This window comes from Lepidothrix coronata, unplaced genomic scaffold, assembly GCF_001604755.1.
Source record: "Lepidothrix coronata isolate B3197 unplaced genomic scaffold, Lepidothrix_coronata-1.0 Scaffold52, whole genome shotgun sequence".
In the NCBI taxonomy this organism is placed as follows: domain Eukaryota; kingdom Metazoa; phylum Chordata; class Aves; order Passeriformes; family Pipridae; genus Lepidothrix; species Lepidothrix coronata.
Window position 1 is genome coordinate 2,995,720 of NW_016690232.1, and position 20,323 is coordinate 3,016,042.

A 20,323-nucleotide genomic window follows, 5' to 3' on the forward strand; every position below is an offset into this window, starting at 1 on the left:
TCCTACCCCATGTCCTGATGCAAGGCAGGGTGGGCTCTGTGCTTGCCGAGCCTGCACTGAGCACCCTCCAGCAGCCAAGGCAACGATACCCTCCTAGAGCTGCCATTTGGGAGCTTCCCCAAGCCTTTTTCTGTGCTCTCTTCTTCTTTGTAGCAAGAAAAAGGAGGCAAGGAACAAAAACAAGGAGAGAGAATCTGATACCTGTGAAGGAGGATGAAATGCAGAGCTGGGGGGTCCTGCACTGTGCTCATCCTCTGAGTTGGGGGTGTTCCAGGAAGATATTTCTGCCTCTTTGTAAGAACCCAGCTCTGGGGTTGACGACGGGTTTGGTGCACTGGTGAAGAACCTAGTGCTGTGCCATTCCATGGCCCTGGGCTTTTCCAGCCTCCCTGTGCCACAAGGACAGGACACCAGCTCTCCCTCCCCGTGGGACCTCCACCTCAGAGGTGGCTGCAGCTTCCCAGCACCCGCATGTCCCCTTCCTCCCTCTCCTTCATTAAGGCACTGATCTCTTCCCAATAACAAGGGGGCTTCTGTTCGACAAAACCTGCCAATTAGTCATTCTGGCTGGGTATAAACGTGGCACTTGAACAGCTGAGGGGACGGCGGGCAGTCCTGCCCCTTCTCGCGGCGTTGCCAAGCTTGCCATTAACACAATGTGACAACTAATCTCTCTATAGCATCTGACTGAGCAATTTTAATTAATAGCTCTGTACGCTTGCACACACACCCCTACCCCCTCTGCCTCGCACAGGTACCGCATGCCTTTAAAGCTGCTTCCCTCACATCGCAGCCGGCGTGGACAAAAGGAGGAAAAAAGCCTGGTTCTGCCCCAATTAGTGCAGAAATGCTGCTCGTTTGGGGCTCTGACCCTTGGGCTGAATCAGGACTTGCTGTCCCCCATTCCCTGTCCCCTCTGTGGGGTTGAGGACCTCAATAAATGTGGTGGCTACGGGGCAGAGGTGTTTTCTCAGCTCTGCAGGTACTTGAGGCATCCCTGTGGTGGCCTGTGGGAGGTGAGGGGCCAGCAGGGCTGAGCCAACTTCTTGGCCTGGATGTGGAGGAATTGGAGGGCACTGAGGGGGCATTTGTGCTGCTCCTCCTAAAAAGGCTCTGCAGCTTTGTCCAAGTGCATGATATCATAAAAAAAAAAAAAATTAAAATCCCATTTCCATGGCCAGGTCCTCCCCTAACTTGAACAGGCACAGTTTGGCAGATGACTTCTGTTAGGGCTGCTGTGGTTTTGGTGCAGAGGTGTCCTAGTTTGTTTTAGAACAACTGAGAGGGCTCATCTGTGGTGATCTTGAATGCTGCTTTAGGCAAATATTAGCTTGAGGGTGCCTGTTTTGGGCCATGACTCTTGGTGTTTAGGTCACCACCACAGTTGCAGCAAGAGCAAGGCCACCCCCCAGCATGGCCAGGAGGGCTGCAGGAGCCCAGAGGAGCTGGTCTGGGCTGTGTGGGTTGCTGCAGTGGGAGCAGCACATGAATTCCCTCAAGCAGAGGGAGAAATCATTGAGCTGGATCTTTCTGGTAAGGACTGGCAGAAAAATCTGGGCACAGGAGAAGGTGGGAAGGCTGGCTGGTGTGGATGGTCCCCTCCCCATCCTCCCTTAATTCAATGCTTTGGTGCCTCTGAACCAGGTGTTGCCAGGTAGCCAAGACTGAAGATGGTATCCAAGTGGCTGAATATCCTGATCATGATAAAATTGCTCAGGCTTTGGACACTTGAATGAGAGGAATACATAGGATCATATCTTCACATGGTGACACGGCACTACCATCACCCCCTGCAGCTCCCTGCTGCCCAGGGGCTGAGCAGTGCTCAGATCACCAGAGAAGGCCCTCAGTGGTGGTGAAAAAGCACCATGGGGTGCTTAGGCTTGGGAAGAACTCCATACTTTCTCCAGGTTCTCATTTCCTTGGCATGTGGGTCTGGAAATCTTACACAGTCAGCGTGGCAGAACAGCTGTGATGGGTCATGTCATGGTGTTGGGGGCCTTGAACAATGACCCTGCAGGAAGGGGGAGCAGACACCACCACAACCAGTGATGCTCCTGCCGGATCTGGCCTGCTGGAGATGCTTAAGCAGTTTGATGCTTAGGTAATAAATGTGGGGGAGCCCTTGCTCTCAGTAGTGGGGTCAGGTCTTGCAATACTCTTGGGTAACATATCTCTGGCTGGGAATATCCATCCAGCCTGGAAGCATTGCTGATTCTGGTCAAATGCAGGGACTCATGCTTTGCTTTGTTCTTGTGGAAAGCACAGACTTGTGTTCCCAGGAGATGTGTCTCTTGCCCTGGACAGATAGGAGATGTGTGGGACTTTGGGGTAGTGTGTAAGAGCACTTTTCCTGGAGATGGGATCTATGAGGAAATGACCAACCAGCCTCACATCCCTTTCCCTCTGTTTGTGCTTGTCCTTTCTGGCTTGGTACTTTCTGGTTAGTCCTGGCTTGGGATTATGTTTCTCTTGGTCCTCCTCTTGCTTTTGGAACTCCCCAGGCAGTATCCCAGAGCTCTGGCTGCTGTTGCTGGAGGATGCCTTCCTTGCTTTGGCAGGGAATGCATTCTCATAGGGGTTGGACTTCTCAAGAGCACCCCGTGGTGACTTGTTGAGCTCAACACCCCGGACACCCAAGGCACAGCACCAGGCTGTGGGATGTCCCCTTGTCCTAGGACATGGGCCTGGCTCCCTGGGTGAAGCTGCCTGGGTACTTTGAGCATCCTGGCCCTGCAAGGATGACCAAGGCTGTTGCACTGCACCGAGCCACAACAGCTTTCCCACTTCCAGCTCACCCTACTGACAGAGAGATCACACACCCGGATGCACAGGAACCACCTCGGCCAGGCAGCTGGTGAGCACAGCCACCCATCCACAGCCTGGGAAGCACGATGCGGACCAGCCGTGCCCACACCCAGTCCTGGGGAGAGCATCTCTCCCCTGCGGTGGAGACCGAGGATGTGTCAGGGAGCTGTGCATTAGCCGGTGCCCCGCAGCACCCCCCCGGCCTGGCGGTGGCAGGCGGATGCGGGACCTGCCCCATCTGCCCGTGCAGCAGCGCGGCGGGGAGCTAATGAGAAGCAAGGTGAGAGGCAGGAGACGGGCTGACAATTTACTGGCTCCGCAAGCTGCCGGTGGTGCGCGGGCGGCAGAAGGACGGCATCTGCCCCACCTCCCCGGCATCTCCAGCCTCATAATGAGGTTATTACTGGCCCGCTGCTTGGCGGCCGGCACCAGCATCTCTCGCCTCCTTGTCCTCCCAATTCCCACTTGTGGCTACAGGAGCGGTGAGTCAGGGAGGAAGGGATCGCCCTGCCAGGGAGGAAGGGATTGCCCTGCCCTCGCGCTTGCGTTTGGCCCAGGGCTTCGATGGGAGGGAGGGATGGTTTTGACCTTGCTTGCAGAGGAGACAGCGCTCCCGTGCTCACTGCCTGTCCATCCCCGTTATTATCTCTTGAAAGTTGCTGGCCCTTTGCAGCCTGGTTTGACAGGGGGAGAAGTCTCAAAGATAATTAAGTTCCTGCAAGTTCTGTGAAAATAGACAGGCAAAGGAGAAGGATGTGATGAGGCTTCTGCGGTGGAAAGGCTGAGCCAGGAAACGGTGGCTGCCTTGTTTGTGGGAAGCCCTTCCTGGGGCATGACTTGGGAAATCAGGGAATGATGCTTAACGAGGGTTTTCCCGCTTTGGGTCAGCTGGGGAAAGGATAGGATTTCACACAGTATATCCAGGAGCAGTAAAATCCTGGTGCATCCCACAAAGGAACTCACATGTGGATAACAAAGACAGGACTTGTCTCATCAACTCCTTAAAAATTTCTTAAGGATAAAAAGCCCTGCCTGTGTGTATGCCAGCTACCAGGACAGTGTGGTGTGTGCCAGCCATCCCTCTCTGCCTGCAGAGCACTGGTTCAAAGGCTCCAAACACTTGTCATCATCCCACCCCATCTAACAGCAGCTGCAAGTGGTTTTGCTGAGCCAATCACCCCCAGCACGCTATTAACGATTATATTAATTACTAATGCAGCATGAGAAGCCAGTGTGTTACCAGACTTCTCCGATATCCAAAGGTTTGCAAGGCAGGGTAGGGAATGGCTGCTGCTCACCTGGCTCTGCTCCCCTCCCGCCTCAGCATAAGGGACTCGCTGGGAGGGACACGCAGGTGCCACCGCTCGCTGCCCCTGACCCCACAGCTGACCACGGGGACCTACTTCCAGGCACCCACGTAGCGCCTTGGCAGGAGCTGCCCGCGGTCGGGATGCCGGGCGGGGACCGGCCGGGGTGTTCGGCGCTCGGAGCAGCTGGCGCGGATGTCGCAGCCGATTACGGTCGGGAGGGAGGTGAGCGGGAAAGCGGTGACACCTCGCTTACGGCGCCCTGCTGTCGAGGGGCAGATGTGGAGGCCGACACATGTTCACCGCCGCCACGCCGCTAATTAATCACCTCCGCCACAGCCCCTGTCCCGCGCGGAGGGTGCGGTGGCGCTGCCGGGGAGGCGCTGGGTGTTTGTCCCCTTTGAGCCACATCGTCCCGTCTGTGGGATGATGGGTCACTCCGCTAGCAAGGGTTAATGCAGTCGGGTTTTGGCTACTGCAAGGAAGAGGTTGGAAAAGCCGGGCGCTTTGTTCTCGCCCCTCACACGGACACAAGTATCCTCTAAATCAGTGGGATCCCTCCTGGCACCACCCCGGCTTGAGCCCCCGTGGGAAATCAGGCACCACGAGACCCCGGCACCTCACCTACACCCTGGGGGACAGGGAGACACAGTGTCTGTGCTTGCAGCTGCAAGGGGTTCGGGCAGGCGGGAAAGGGGATTCCCTTCCCACTGGTAAGACCTGCAAATTCTAAGTAATACGGAGAGCATGACTTCTCTTTTGCAGGAAAACGTTGATAAAAATGGAACTTTGGGGGTGTTGTCCTGTTTGCTCTGGCACAGCCAGGCATTGCTGCTCCAATTCAACTCCCCAGAGGCACAGAACCTCAAGTACCCACCCAGACTGGTGGTCTTTTCATTAGCCAGATGGAAAAAAATCCCAACTGGAGAGTGTCACAATATTGCTGAAACCTGTTTTGTTTTTCTTTTTTGTTTGTTTGTGACTTTTTTTTTTTTTTTTGGCTGGGAATATCTGCCTCAAATTGCTGACAATTTTCCCCCAGCCAGGAGCCACCTCAGTCCCCTTTGCCTACATAGTCTGTCCCGAGGGGGACAGCAGTGCTGGAGAGGGGGGAAGAAGCCCCCTTCTATCTGTTTGCTCCAGCTTTCCATTGACTTGAACTACTATATTTTGCAGCACACCTCAGTGGTAACCAGGCTCCAGGGATGGAGGATGAGGATGCAGTGATCACCTTAGGGGATGCTCCGGGGCCAGCTCCCAATCCATCCCCAAAGCACCGCAGTGCCTGGGCAGCCCCGGTGTGTCCCCAGGAGATGGGGACAGCGGCTGAGGACACCACAACTGGCTGGGGACCTCTCTGGGGCCTTTGCAGGTCTGCCCTGCTCCTCTCTGCGGGTAGAAGCCTCCACCTCGTGGCCGAGCCCAGAACGACAGACGGGGGACAGGAAGGCCACGACCTGGAGCTGTGTCCTTGCCTGAAGGGCTGCGGGGGAGCCCACCAACCCAGAGCCCTCTTCTTCCTCGCTGGGCATGGAAGTACCTTTCGCCCACTGCAAATTCCTCGAATACCCCCCAGTCGAGCTGATTATTTTTATTTATATCTCTTCTGTGCATGCATTATTTCAGCAGCCAAACGCTTTCCAGAAGGTTACAAGTCTTATTTATTATTTTTTTCCTCCCAATTTTTATTTCTGAAGCTAGGTCCAAGGCAACCAAAGAGGCAGAGTGGTAAAATTAGGCAGTAGTGCATCCTCACATCCTGCCCTAAGGATGCTGGGCCCTGGCTCTGAGGACAAGAGGAGAGAGGGGACCTCCACCAGCCCTGGGTTCCCAGCATCTCAGACTCTGCTGGCCCTTGGCTGGGGGCATTAGGAATGGGGCTGTTCCTGGGCAGGATTTGCCCATCATGTTTGCCAGCCTGGTCTCTTGTAACATGTGCATTCTTGCTCTCTCATCCCTTAAACGTGGAGGGTGTGGAATGCTAACCCTGGTGAGCCCGGGCTGAGGCATTCCTGTCTGTGTGCCTCAGTTTCCTATTTCACATGAGCTTGTTCTGCCTTTCCTTCTTTCCCAGCCTGGCCCTTATTCCAACCCCTTTAATCAATACACAGACCAGCTCTGCCTTACAGCATCCAGCAGGTTTGTCATTTAAAATCCTCAGCTCACATAACTAATGAGCTCTCTGGCCTTTCTTTATCTTTTTTAATGCAATGGGGCAGCTTTTATAGGACAACTAATTTCTGACTTGTCCACCTGTGCTCCAGGGCTCTCTCATGCTGATTCATGCTGGCCTTGGGGTCCTGCAGCCTCAGTAGCTCTCAGGAGGAGTCACACTAAGCAGGAGTGAGGAGACCACGATGCTACCCACTTTCTAGCCTAATTCTCACCTGTGATGGATTTTTTATGGGTTGCCTGCAGATTTGGCAACCCTGGTTAAGTAGAGGACACCCCACAGCCTCTGGTCACCTGGAGAGAGAGGAGCCTGTGCCAACCTCAGCCACTGCCTTCAGCTTTCTGTCTGCTTTCAAGTTCAATACAGAAAATCAGGAGGGGTTGTTGAGGCTTTGTGGTGCTTTCATGGAGAAGAGCATCTCCTGTCCATGCTGTCCCCCATCTGTTATCAGTGGTGCAGGTATGGCATGTCTGCCCAGGTGTTTCCAGGTCATCATTTCATTTAAACATTTCCCAGCTGCAGCTCCTCAATTTACCTGCTCTCATCCAGAGATAGCTACCCCACAGAGCATCTGGCTGGGAGGGCCATTTTACACAGATCAAGGACAAAGTTTGACAAAAAACCCAAGAGACAAACAGCAGCTAAAAGTGAAGCCTTTAACCAGGACTGAGAGACTCTGACACCCATCAGTTAAAACCTAGTGTTCCAAGGGGATTGGGAATTAACCTTCTCATGGCCAGTGAGGAGCATGGGGTGACTTGCAATGGGCCAAGCACCTCATTATGATGAGAAACCTCTTGCATGTGTCCTCATAGTCCATACCCTACCCCAGGGTGGAGGTCCTACCACTGCTGCAGGGCTCAGGTCTCCATCCAGCAGCACCACCCCGTGCCTGGAGCTCCCCCTTGCCTCATCTACCCAGGCAATCATGCAAACCGACAGCATTTCTCTCCAACTTCTTTATTTTCTTGCTTTTCAAAAATTAAGATCTTATTTTGGCATCAGCACAGGATTTTTTTTTATTTTTTTCCCCATTTCAGAAATTCCACAGGGAATTTCAAGGAAAATGGAAACATTTGCAAGATGCCCCAGGACAGAGAATTGGGTTGTGAGCAGCTTTCATCTGGTGCAGCCTTCTCTTCCTGCCTTGTGGGATGAAAGTCACAGCAGAAGTGACAAAGACTCATAAATTCTGCAGAACGATTTAGTTCTTTCTGGAAAAAATCTGGTTGTTCCTTGAAGTGGGACTGAGAGCTGGGTGTGACGTGGGGTAAAGAAAGTTTCTGCGAATGTCTGTCTCTTAATTAATATTAATACCACTCTAGCTTTTTATCTCTGCTTTAAATAAAAGGAATCCAGCCATGGCAGAGTTCCCACCACATTAAGAAACCCATGAAAGCAGAGTGATGGATGCTTTGGAAGATGGCTCTCATTAATGTCTAATCCTTCCCATCAGCCCCACTTGTCCCTGACACTTCAAGCTTGTTAACCATTTTTTGCAACAGTTTTCAGCGACTTCTGGAACTAGGGGGAGATGGCATGGCCTCCTTGCCTTACCTTCAGGTGACAGTGCAAAGAAGAGCATGAAAAAGTGGTTTCTGCTCTGGGTGCCACTGGCTGCCTCTCTTTCCATCTGCCTGCTCCAGGCTGATTTGAAGAGGTCTCTCCCAGGCAAACCCAAGTTTGCAAAGCCAGAGTTGGCTGGAGGTACCGAAAAATATTTCTGTTTCTTTATAATTTTATTTCTTTTATATAATTTTAAAGGCCATGTGTTCAGAAGTTGTTTCTGGGTGCAGGACTGTGTGGGGTTGGGGAGCCAAGGAGTGGCGGCCTCTGCTTGGACTGTAACTGCTGCCTCCTCTTGCTGCTTTGCTGGTGTCAAGGGCAATCAGTGTGGGGACCTTTTTGGAAACCATCAGCTACTGGATTCATGTGAATAAGTAAGTAACTTTTCTTTCTTTTTTGAAGTAAAATCACTTTACTGCTTGTGGAAAATACAATAGGTTTTGAGGCTTGAAGGATCTCCACGGGGTTACATCTAGAAAATCCAGTGAAAGGGCCTTTTCCTGGGCACAGATATGCCATGGAAGCACTTTGCCAGCAGAGGAAAGCTCATCATGGTCATTCCTAATGTTTTTGTCAGCTCCTTGCAACCATTCACCTTTGCAGCAAGTGTTAGCTTATTACAATGATGATAGTGAAGGTTCCTCCACTGAACACTGATTTTCCTAGTTTATATCCAGGTTGCAATGCTAATTAAGATCGTGTCTTGGTGGCTCAGCAAAGAGCAGTCCAGGAGAAAGGTGCCCATCCTTCTGCCCCCAGCCTTGCTGCACGTCCTTACAGGGAGGTCACAGAGCCCTGACAAATGAGTCACCCTGGGAAAAATGGGTCTCTAATCCTGTGGTCTTGCAAAATCACTGGCCACTCTGGTGAGAGGATGACCAAGATGCAGGGGCTGTTGGGAGAAGCTCACTGAGGTCTTAAACAATGTGGAGCTTCTGCACCCAGCCCAGCCATATGGAATAAGCAGGTCCTGGCCTTTCTGGAAGAGAAAGGCCACCCAAACCCATGACAATTGCTAGACTTAGTCACATACACCCGTGTTTGGGTTGAGAGTGATGGGGTGAAGCGTTTCTCACCGCTAAATATTGCGGTCAGTTTTCCAAGCAGGAGGATGTGGAGCCCCTTGGGGTGGATCAAGCCCCTGACGTGGCCGTGGTGCCGCTTCTTCCTGCTTTCCACTAGAGGTAGCTGGAGCCACGCACAACCCGCCCAGCAGCCCTGGGATTTCCACATTCCCAACGCTAAATCAGCATCGATAGCAGTGATTAGCCTGACATTAAAGGCGCATATCCCAGCGCAGGAGGTTCTTGGTCTGCAGCTCTCACTTCCCGGCGTGGCTCCTCTCCCATGCCTGCAACCTGCATCCCTCATCCCCTGCACCGCGAGAGCTGCGTCAGCACTTTCTTGGTGTAAACCCCGTAGTTTGGGGGCTTTTAAAAAAAAAACTAACAGAGGCAACCCCCCTCCCTCTGCTGCTGCAATTCGTCACGCGATTCCTCAGCCTCGAGGACAGATGTCTGTGACTCTGGAGAAGGGAAGAGTAAAGCGCTTTGAGCTGTTTATTCTGCAGAGGAGGAATAGGAGAGAAGATCAGTGGCTTAGGGCTCTTTTTTCCCCTTATATTTCACCCCTTTTTTGCCTTTCTAGTAGGTTTAAGATATATATTGCCAGCTGACTCTGTTTATGGAGGGTGAGGCATTACCATCCAGCCCATGTGGGTGATAGGGTGCTTGGGGGGCAGCTGACTCCTGCTGAAGGGACCCTTCTGGCTGATCCATTGTGAAAGTGTCTTTTTTTGGTTTGGTTTTTGTTGTTGTTGTTGCTTTTTGTGGTTTTGTTTTGGTTTTGTTGTTTTGTTTGTTTGGAGTTTTTGTTTTGGGGTTTTTTTGTTTGGTTTTTTTTTGAAGAAAAAGGATGTATCATACAGAGCAGCTACTCCTGGGGAGTTGCAATAAGCTTGCAAAGTGAGGAGGGAAAGAAGGTCAGAAGGAGTGAGGATTATCTTCCTTCCCTACTCCCAAAGGGATTTTAGCCCTGACTTTTAATAACAGCCAGGAAAGAGCCAGACTTCATGCTTACCCAGAGGAAAAGGCTCTAACAGTGTTAAGGCTCAACTAGAAAAAGTCCCTTTTTCTTGCTTTGCCATCCCCATGGAAATTGCTGCGCCAGGGCCTGCAGCCCCCTCCCTGAGCCTGCCTGGACCCTCTGCAGTAGGGAAAGCTCATGCCACCAGTCTGGCCGTGATTTGCTGATGGTGAGACTTCCCTGGACAAGGTCACTGGCACAGCTCTGGGGGTTCATACGTGGGGTGGAGGGAGAGCCCTTGGGCTCCTTTCTGTGACCCGCACATTGCCCAGCCCTTGCATGGACTTGGCAAGTGTGTGTCCAAACAAGTGAGATCTCATGGAGCTGAAGGTATTGGAGAAGAATAAATTTCAGTTGCATGGCTGGGGCCGTCTGCAGCTCGTCAAAGGTGCCCCAAGCCTGCAGCACACCACACCAAGAATGTCTCCTGATCTTTTCCTGATACTGTGGCAGATACAGTTGCAGGTCTTTGCCTGCATCATCCTCTTTGGTCATGTATTCTGGCCACCAAGTGTCTATCTCGTTTGGTCTGACCAAAGCCAGCAGCCAGCTTGGTGGTTCCTTGATCCATCAGGCAGGAGGAGGCTAATGAGCCAAGTAAAATGAGCTGGGAGTCTGGCACTTTTTGGTGTTTCGGTCTAATCCCTAAACCATCGTTTGAAGGGGATCTCAAAACCGTCCCCGTCTTCTCCAGAGGGTTTGGGGATGGTGGAGTGCTCACCCAGCCCCGCGGGACGAGGACGGGTGTGCGCCAGCCAGCTTTGACAGATGGGGACTGTTAATATTGAACATATAATTACGCCGGCCAAGGCCGAGAGTCCTTCTGCGGCGATGTGTGGGGAGGGCATCAATATTAAGGCGAGTTACTAAATGTGTCTCAAAGGTGAACTCAAAGGCATTTTGGAGGTCCAGGGCTGAGATCTGGGGCTCTGCCGCGCTGCAAGCCTGTGCAGAGAAGGTTCTTGCTGGCAGCACAGCAGAGAACAGCTGCTTTCCCTGAGCCCCCCAAAATGTCCCTGTGTCTGATAGCTAAAAGAGGAGACAGACACGACCACCCCCTGCTCCCAAGCTCAGCCTCTCTGAAACCAGGGTATTGGCTTAAAATGCTTATTTTTAAAGACTGCATGCTGTAAATGAATCAACTTAATTAAAAACATCCCCCTAGGGTTGGGGTTTAGAGGCTTTCCTCTTTCCTCTTGCACAAGATAGCTGGAAACTTTGTCGTGGTTGATTTCTAACACCTAAGCCCTCAAAGGCACTTTGGGTGCCTTAGGGGGGACTTGGAAATTGTGCTGGGAGCTCCCAGCTCCCTAGTGAGAACTTTTTTCATATTTATGGAGGAAATGGAGTAATTTCTCTCTATCAAAAATGAATGAAAACTTGAAAAATCTCTACCAGGTTTTATTTATTGCCTCATCTATTAAAATAGCCACATATCTATTCAAGTGTGGGGGCTGTACTTTATCTTAGCTTTTCAATGAGTCACAGAATACACTTCTTTTTTTTTCCAGGGAGAAGATATTGCTGAGTTTCTTGCAAGGAGAAAATGTCCTGGAGGATGCCAAGGGCATGACTTGTCATCACAGCAGCTGAGCTGCACCATCATCCTCCTGCTGCTGCCATCCTGCAGTCCTGGACAATGCCAGCCTGATAGACCATTCCCACCTCTAATGCAGGTAGTTTCTTCTCCTGTTTTTCTTATCCTCTAAACCTGCAGTCATCCACTGCTGTGTGTGCTGGTTAGGTTAGACATGCTCTGGGATCCCTGAGACAGCACCAGACCCACCTGCACCAAACCTCTCAAGGGGCTGATGGACTGTTTCTAGCAGATTTGGACATTTGTGCTTGTGTTTCTGTGCTGTGGCTTGAAGGAGACACACACACACACAGACATACACACACACACATATACATAGAGTCTCCTGTGCCTTTCCTGCTTTGCATTCAGTGAAACTGCTCACATTAAGCATAAGCTCCAAGTTTCTGCTAAGCCAGCCCGGTTCAGGAGCTGACCTGTTTGTGCTGGAAGGGACATGTTTTGCTATTTGAACACCAGGTGCCCCAAAATATGTTAATTCAGCCCCCAGAACAGAACCCCCCTCCATTTCTTTTCTCGCCTTGTCTCACACTGAATTGCAAACTCACAGCAGGGGAGGAAATTCAACCTGCTTCCCATGGTCATACCCCTGAACGTGACTTTACCTAGGACTTAGACTTCCCTCTGTCCCCAGGAGCCACCACACCCAATGGATGTCAAAGGCTTGTAGGTACCTGCTGTAAAAATCCAGCATGGGAGTTGCTGCTGAACCAGGAAATCGATGGCAGTGCTCAGCATAGAGGAGACAAGGAGGGGCAGCCTCCCATGTTCCTGCCAGGAGCTCCGAGAGGTGCTCTGCCAGGAGCTCCGAGAGGTGCTCTGCCAGGAGCTCCAAGAGGTGCTCTGCCAGGTCTTGCCTTTCCACACCTCACCACAAACACCCTTTGGTGAGGGAGACCAGCAGATTTACTGTGGAATAAACTTCACCGGAAGATATCCGTAATATTGCAAATACTGTTGCCAAACTTGATGTTATTCCTGGTCTTTCCTGCTTACAGTAAGTACCAGTTTTGCTACAGCTGCTTTGGGAAACTGCAGTGAACCAGTGTCTTTTTCCAGAATACAGGGTAAGTTTTAACTTTCCACAATAGGGGGCTAGTTTTAACTTTACGCAGTATTTTTTCTTGGTGTGAGTCAGGCTGAGGATGGCTTTGGCTACGGGCATGGCTCAGGACTGCTGAGGACAGCGAGCAAGTGGGGCTCTGCAAGGGCTGGAGGAAAGCCAGTGTCCCACTGACAGAGACTTTAGTCCTTGGGGAATGGCAGGAGGGGAGGTGTGGGTGCAAAAGTCACAACTTTGCTAGTATTTCTGTAAGCACATCAGCCCGGGGTTGGCAAAGGGCCCAGCACAGCAGGATGGGTGACACTTTCTCCTGCTGTGGGTATTTTCCTGTGGGATCCCCACACTGGTCCCACGAGCCTCATTCTCCCCACACCCTTCCTGCCCATTCCCTGCCGCGGCTCAGAAAAAGCTTTATTTATACTCATTTAGCTGCTTGCCTTCTCTCTAATTGAAATCATTAACCTTCTCGCTTAATGAAGAAGAGGACCGGGGGGAGGGCGGGGGGTGCCGGGGCCGGCCGACCCCTCCCGGGCTGCTCCGCTGACTCCCTCGACCGGCTGAAAACGTGATTTTGAATTTGGCCACCGGGAGCTAAAAGAAAAAAAAAACCCCGAACAACTGCGCCGTGGTCGGGGGGCTGGCGGGGTACGGTTCCCTGTGCCCCTGGGGCCGCGGCGGGGCTGACGCCAGCATTTCATCTCGGCGGAGAAGTCATCGGCTCTGACCACGGGGAGGGCTTTGCCCGCCAGGTCCCACTTTGCTCCCCTATATTTAGCCCATTATGAATATGGAAGAGCGTTGAAAATGATTCGCCCAGACATCCCTCTGTCCAGCCGAATAACATCAAAGGTGGGAGCGGGGACGGGAGCCGCTCACCCTGACAGGGGCCCGGCCCCGCCTGGCCTCGTGGGTCACGGAGTGGGGTCCCTGCAGCCGCGTGGGGGGAAAATCACGCTGGTGGCTTTAGGGACCCCCGCTGCGGGTGTATGGGGGGTGCTGTGGGTGGGCACGGTGGGATGCCGGCCGGGGAAGCTCTCCCCCCGCCGCAGTGTGCGAGCAGGCGCCCGGGGTCTCAGCTGGCTTTGGAAGGGGCCGTGGCGGGGATGCCGCGCCGTGCCCAGCTGCGCGCCGCGCTCTCCAAGGGCACCGCGGCCCCGGCCCTCCCTGCCACCACCCACCACCCCCTGGCAGCTGGGCACGGCCCTCAGAAGGGCCACGCAGCCTGGGACCCGCAGCCCGGGGACGGCTGGCGCTTGCTGCTTCCCATCGAGCTCTCTCTCCTCCCCGGCAGTGGGGGAGAGGGATGGTGCCCTCCTGGTGGTTTTGCCGATGCCTCGTTGTCCCCACTCCACCGTGCTCAGGCTTCGGCATCAAACATGTGCTGAACATCCCGGGTGAGCGACCTGGTAGCACGTGGCTGCTCCTCGGCCGTGCTTTGCTGGGCTTGACCCACATATTAAACACCTTTTCCCACGTCGGGATGCTCTCCCTCCCTTTTGTAAGCCCAAACCTGCCCCAAAAGCATTTGGGCATCCTTCTGCCCAGCTCCAGAGCACGGACATTCCTTCTTTGACGTCTACACCTTTTCACCCACTGTTTTCCTCCCCTGTTGCAAGGAGCATCGCTCTGTCCCAGAAGCCGGGAACCGACGGGGAGAGGACACAGAGGGCAAACCCCCTCCCAGAAGAGCCTCCCAGCTCGACTGGGTTGAGTTGGGGTTTGAAGAGCACTTTGTGATAAGGATTACAGTCGCTTTTGGGCATAGTGGAAAAGAGGGAAAACAGCTTTATTCAAGCCGTTAATGAAATGTCATTTGCAATTCACTTCCATCGCTGTCACGTGGCAGATCTGCAGCACCCCCGGCTTGCACCGGCTCACACAGAGGGGGTGTTACTTTGGAGGGGGTTTTGGGAAGGAGTGGGGGACATGCACAAAGGCATCAGAACACAACTGCCCCATCCCCAGAGCTTGGGGGCTGTGTTTGCCATGGGTGCTATTGCCAGGTGAGGTGACTCAGCCTCCCCTCTCAGCTCAGGGGTCAAGGAAGGGGTCAGCAGAGACCTGGCAGAGCAACACACCTTTTTGGTGAGGTCTGTCCCCAGAAATATCCCTGGGTTTTATTTTTCCACTTCTCTCATCAGATACCTCTATCCCTCCTCTTCCTCATGGGCCACCAGCGGAGTCCAGCTGCCTTTTTGACCCCTGCAAAGCTCAGCGACACAGTTTAAAACCCCTTTTCAATCCCCCTCTTGCTATCTGCCCTCTTCTCCCCTCCTTCACCCCTTCCCAATTTCTGAGTGATCCTCCACAGTCGTGAGCAGGTTTAACTAATCTTTCTGTCAGTGGGGTACTTTATGGAAATTGAAAACTAATTAACTTTCATCTCAGCAGCTAATCGCATAAAAAGCCCAGCGTCTTGGCCTCCCTGGTCTTAAAATAACAATGCCACAGGAGCAAGGAATATCTTGATCAAGCCCACCAGAATGGGATGCTCCACAAGACAGAGCTGGGATGCCCCCGAAAAACCATACATAAGGATGGGTCACCTTCTACTGGCGCTGGACCTGGCTCCTGAATCCATCTTGCCAGTCCTACAGCCCTTCCCCCTGGCTACCTCAAATCAAGAGGTAGGGAAAAGGTATTTTGGGGCAGTTTGTGGAGAGGGGGCTGTGTGGGGCTGGGGCTGGGGGGGGGGAAACAGAGACGTGTGGTCAAAGATGCTCTCCCCGCAGTGACTCATTCGGCTTTAATTGCTCCCTGAAGTGGCGGGCTGCTGGCGGCACCGCATCAGAGATGTCACGTTATAGTCATGCGTGAAGAGCTAATGGTCAAGGGTGACACCACCAACAAAACATCCTCGGGGAAGCTGTCAGTGGCGGGGAGGATCAAAGGGCAGGGAGAGCGGCCGTTCTGCTGCCGAGGGTTGGGGCCACTGCTGCAGATGCAGGTGCCCAGCATAGGGGTGGTGGAGGCATCCCTGGGGATTTGTGGCCAGAACATCATCCTGCCACATCAGGGGCAGTGCAGGCAGTGCCTGAGCTGAGAGTGCTCTCGGGACCCCTGGAAAAGATTTCTTTTGGCTTTGAATCTCTATGTTGGCACAGACTGGGAGGGCTCATGTTGACAGTGCCGTCAGACCAGTGTTAGCTGGTCTGTGCTGTACCCTGCGACAAAGGGAGGCAGCCCAGCTGTAATAAACCAGGATGTGAAGGTGGATCTTGGATACACAGTCATGGGGGGACCAACCTGTCCCTTTGGGTGCCTGTGCCCTCCTGTGCCCTGGCCAGGATGCTGCTGTGCCTGGGCTGGTTGGCACCTATTGAGAGCTGAAGGGAAGACCTGGATGAGAACCCCATGTCACCAAGTGACATGGTGGGGCCCCAGCACACCCGTTTGCTGACTGTGCTGCACTGAGACTGGCACAATATAGGTGCCTTTTCCTGATGTTCTTAAATGCCAGGGACCACAGCAGGACACAAGCTAATGGTCCTCTGCTTTGCAGCAGTACCAGTGTGATCCTAGTGTGATTGCATTTGGCTTGGTGCTCCAGTTTCCAGCTGCTTCCCACTGCTCTGCTGCTGGGTGCAACATCTCTCCCCCTGCTGCCGCTCCAGTGGGATGGGACAGCATCTCCCTGCCCTCCATCAGCAGGAGTGATGGAGAAATCCAAGTGAGAACGGCCGGGCTGCCGGAGCACACAGATCAGCCTGCTGGAGAAGCAGCCCTGGCCGCAGCCATCCCGCTGAGAAACGCGGCGAGGGAGGAAGAGTTATTGCTGCAGTCACACACCAGCTATTACCTCCCAACAAAAGGCAGCGTCTGCACAGCCAGGAGAGAGCCCGAGGACAGGGACAGCCCGGGTGACCTTCAGCGGACGCGCAGCAGACAGGCCGGAGCCCTGATCGCCCCAGACAGGTACGCCTGCAGGCACCCCTCCACCTGGCCCAGCGCAGCGGGAGCCTCCCGGGATGCTCCCCACAAGCCTTCAACCGCTATCAGCTTCAAAGTCTTCTCACCAGCCTCTGGCCTGGGCGGGTTTTTTTATCCTTCCAGCACACGTCAAGCTTTCAGGTTTCTGAAAGGAGGCAAAGGCGATGTTGTTGTCGGCGCTTAGCTGCTGCGAGGTGCCAGTACCCAGTCTAGGGTTGGAGTTTGGACACTTCCCTGCATCATTTTCCAGGCCCTGCCTGGCAGCCAGAGCTCGACAAGGAACATGCTTGTAATAACAAGGGGTGAAGGCTAAGGTGACAGAACAAATGACCTGGGGTGGGGAGTTGTTGAGCTGGGACTCTCACCTTGAGAGCCATGGGTCAGGATCTGCTGGCTGTATCACGGAAACATGGAATGGTTTGTGCTGTATCCTGTATCACCCTAAAGATGATCTGATTCCAACCCCCTGCTATGGGCAGGGACACCTTCCACTATCCCAGGTTGCTCAAAGCCCCATCCAACCTGGCCTTGAACACTTCCAGGGATGGGGCAGCCACAGCTTCTCTGGGCAGCCTGTGCCAGGGCCTCACAGCCCACACAGTAAAGAGTTTCTTCCTAGTATCTAAACTGAACCTGCCCTGTATCAGCTTAAAACATTCTATCAATAAGAATAAGTTATCCCTTAACCCTTAGCAGTGGCTCTGGGACACCCAGAGTCAAGGGTGTTGTTCTTGTGCTGCCTCTTGCTCCAGGAGCAAAGGTACTTGAGGGAATTCTCATGCCATAGTGAGAAACCACTTGTAGACAAGCAAAAATTACTGCTTAGCTTGACTTCTGCTCTCTGCCTTTAAACTGGCCCAAATTCACCTTAAGGGGGTGTTAGGGGGTGTAAGCAAGAACAGGGAAAGGCCCAGCATCCCCTCATTCATCTTCCCATGGACAACTGGAGAGAAGAAAGTGGCCAGGGATAAAGGAAGAGGGAGGGAGGGGCATCAGTAAATGTCAAAAAGCAAAAAACAAGCAGGACTTTAGGGCCAATTAAATTTGTATAATGTGAGGGAAGTGCTGGTTAAAGATATGGCAGCAGCTGAGCTGTATATCCATTTATTTCAATCCAGTTTTCCATGGGAGCAGAGTACTTGCATATCATTAGCACCGAATATCTCTAATAAGGCTGTCTCCACTAATAAGCAAAAAAAAAAAAGCTTAATTAACTTTGTTTTTCAGTGAGCCAGGGTGGCCCCTCCAATGCCTTTTCCTCCAGTCTGGAGGAAAATGTGTCTTGAGATATGGGTCCAAATGTGGGAGGGTGGGCAGGGATAGCACGGCTGGATTGTCCCATGCGGGAAAGTGCCACCAAGCTGAGGGTGGCCCCAGAGTGATCCATCCAGCCACAATGTCTGACACCTCTTAGCTGGTGGGGAGAGGCTGTTAAAGCAGGTTTGGTGCCCAAGCTCTGTCAGAAGTGTCAGAGAAGCACTGTGACTATCCAGAGTGATACTCGGAACACACAGGGCCACTGCCTCTCAGTGCCTGTAATTAAGGGGGTGGAGGAACCAGACTGAGGTGGAAGTGGCTGCAGATTGTATCTGTCCCTCTGAACTCCTCCCAGTGCATGACCAAAAATGATCAGCCACAGCCTTCCCAAGTCTGTTGTGTCCCCTCCACCAAATCCCTTGTCTGGAGGCTGCAGCAGGGCTTGTCCCTGTGCTCCTCCACACAATTCTGCACTGCCAGCAGCACTGCAGAGCACTGATGCTGTCGTGACATGCACTGTGCAGGAGGGAGCCTGGCCTTTGAGGGGTGACACTGGGGCTGGCACTCCAGCACTGACAGCACTGGCCACACTCAGCCTCTTCTGCAGGAGGGCTCAGCACCCAGAAGAACTTAATGGTGGCAGCTTCTCTAATTTTTTTCCTCCTGATTTTCCAAGCATGAAACGCACTGCTTGGCCTCACCAGGATTACAGATCCTGTGGGTTCATAGGTCCAGGTCCCTTCTACCCAAATCCATACACATGTGTGCATGTAAATACACCATATAGGCGATTATATTTGTGCCTTCTGTTTCACACAGAGGTCACAGCTGTGCAGCTGCCAGCCCTTTAGCACAGCAGACTTTTCCACGAGCCCAGCCATGCTGGAAGCGGGGCCGATTTATCCGAGCCCCCCGCTTGGCAGAGGGCAGCTGGGAGCCCTCCGTGCCTGTGCCAGCCCCAGGCAGCACTCCCTGCTTCCCTCACAAACCTCTTAGTCCCGAGTTAATTAATTGTCATCAAATAACCTGCATGGCCACAGCTGGGACAGCAGCTTCACCTTCACCCTGGCTTGTCCCTGCGGTTCTGGACTCCGAAACGCAGCCCCGGAGTGGGAGTCTTGCTAGGAGAGGAGGGGATCTCACTGGGAGAGGGGGTGTCTCAATAGGAGAGGGGGTCTTGATAGGAAAGGAAGGGATCTTGATAAGTGTGTGGGGTCTTGATAGGAGAGAGGATTCTTGATAGGAAAGGAGGAGACTCAATAGAAGGGGGGGTTCTCAGTATGATAGGAGATAGGAGAGGAGGGGTCTCTCGATAAGAGAAGGGTCTTGATAGGAGAGGAGGTCTCTGTAAGAGAGGGGGTCTCAAAAGGAAAGGAGGAGTCTGAATAGGAGAGGAGAGGACCCAATAGGAGAGGAGGTCTGGAGAGGGGGTCTCAAGAGGAGACAGGATCTTGATAGAAGGAGAATCTCAATGGGAGGAGGGTCTCAACAGGGGAGTCCATTGATAAGAGAGGGGTCTTGATAGGAGAGGGGTCTGGGCAGCAGCAGGGTCTCACTAGCATGGCCCTTTGTGTTTAGCTGGGGAGGGCATTTTGTGCAAAGACTGCACATGGCCCAAAGGACGAGTTTTGAGGCTGTTCGACGGGATTTACCCATTTAATGCCCCAACCAGGCTCTGGAAATGCTGGAAACCGTGGACACTGATCTCAGGAGCTGAAATTCCCCGTACTTTGCAGCATCTTCCCATCGCCCCAGGGGCTTGCAATAGCTGTGTGCCAGTGGGCACTGATGGGGACCCTCTATAGGGTGGCCCTTACAGCGTGGTGGTCTGGCTGGGAGAGGCTTGCAGGCAGGAGAAGCTCTGGGATCTGCTGGAACAGATGTTTCTGTGCCATAATAAAAGGTTAAATATTTTAATAAGCATTAGCCACATGTTGAAGATAAAATGAGCTGCTTGTTTTCACTCTTTTTCTTTTTTTTTTCTTTTTCCTTTTTTTTTTTTTGTATGCAAATGAAGTGGAAGCTTATTAACGAGATGAGAGGCTGGAGCCTAATTAGCAGCAGGACAAGGGAGCTGTGCTGGAGCTGAGTCAGCGAGTGTGAGAATCGCTGGTGCAGTCCCTGCCATCGCTGCCCGCCACTGCCAAACCACCCCAAAAACCAGGAGAACTGGGCAAAATCCGTGTGGTTTTGGAAGGGTCGGGGGGAGATCAGCTTTGCTTGGGGTCTTGCCTGGACACAGCCCATGTGGGTCACCCCAAAGCCACCTTCCTGACTTTGTTCTTCATGCTGGCTGCATGGCAGCTGGGGTTTTGCAGTGTTTCCAAGTATATATTGAATATTTGGGGGCAGTGCCACCAACCCGGGTGGGGATGGACAGAGCAGGACTGAGGTGTTTGCGATGTGATCTCGTGGTGCCACTGGCAGGGGGCAGTCCCTGTGGAATTTGTTTTAGTGAGTATTTGCTTCTGATTGTGTCTCTTTTTTTCATTTTGAAGAATCATTTTCCCACAAAGAAAACAAAGGGGAAAAAAAAA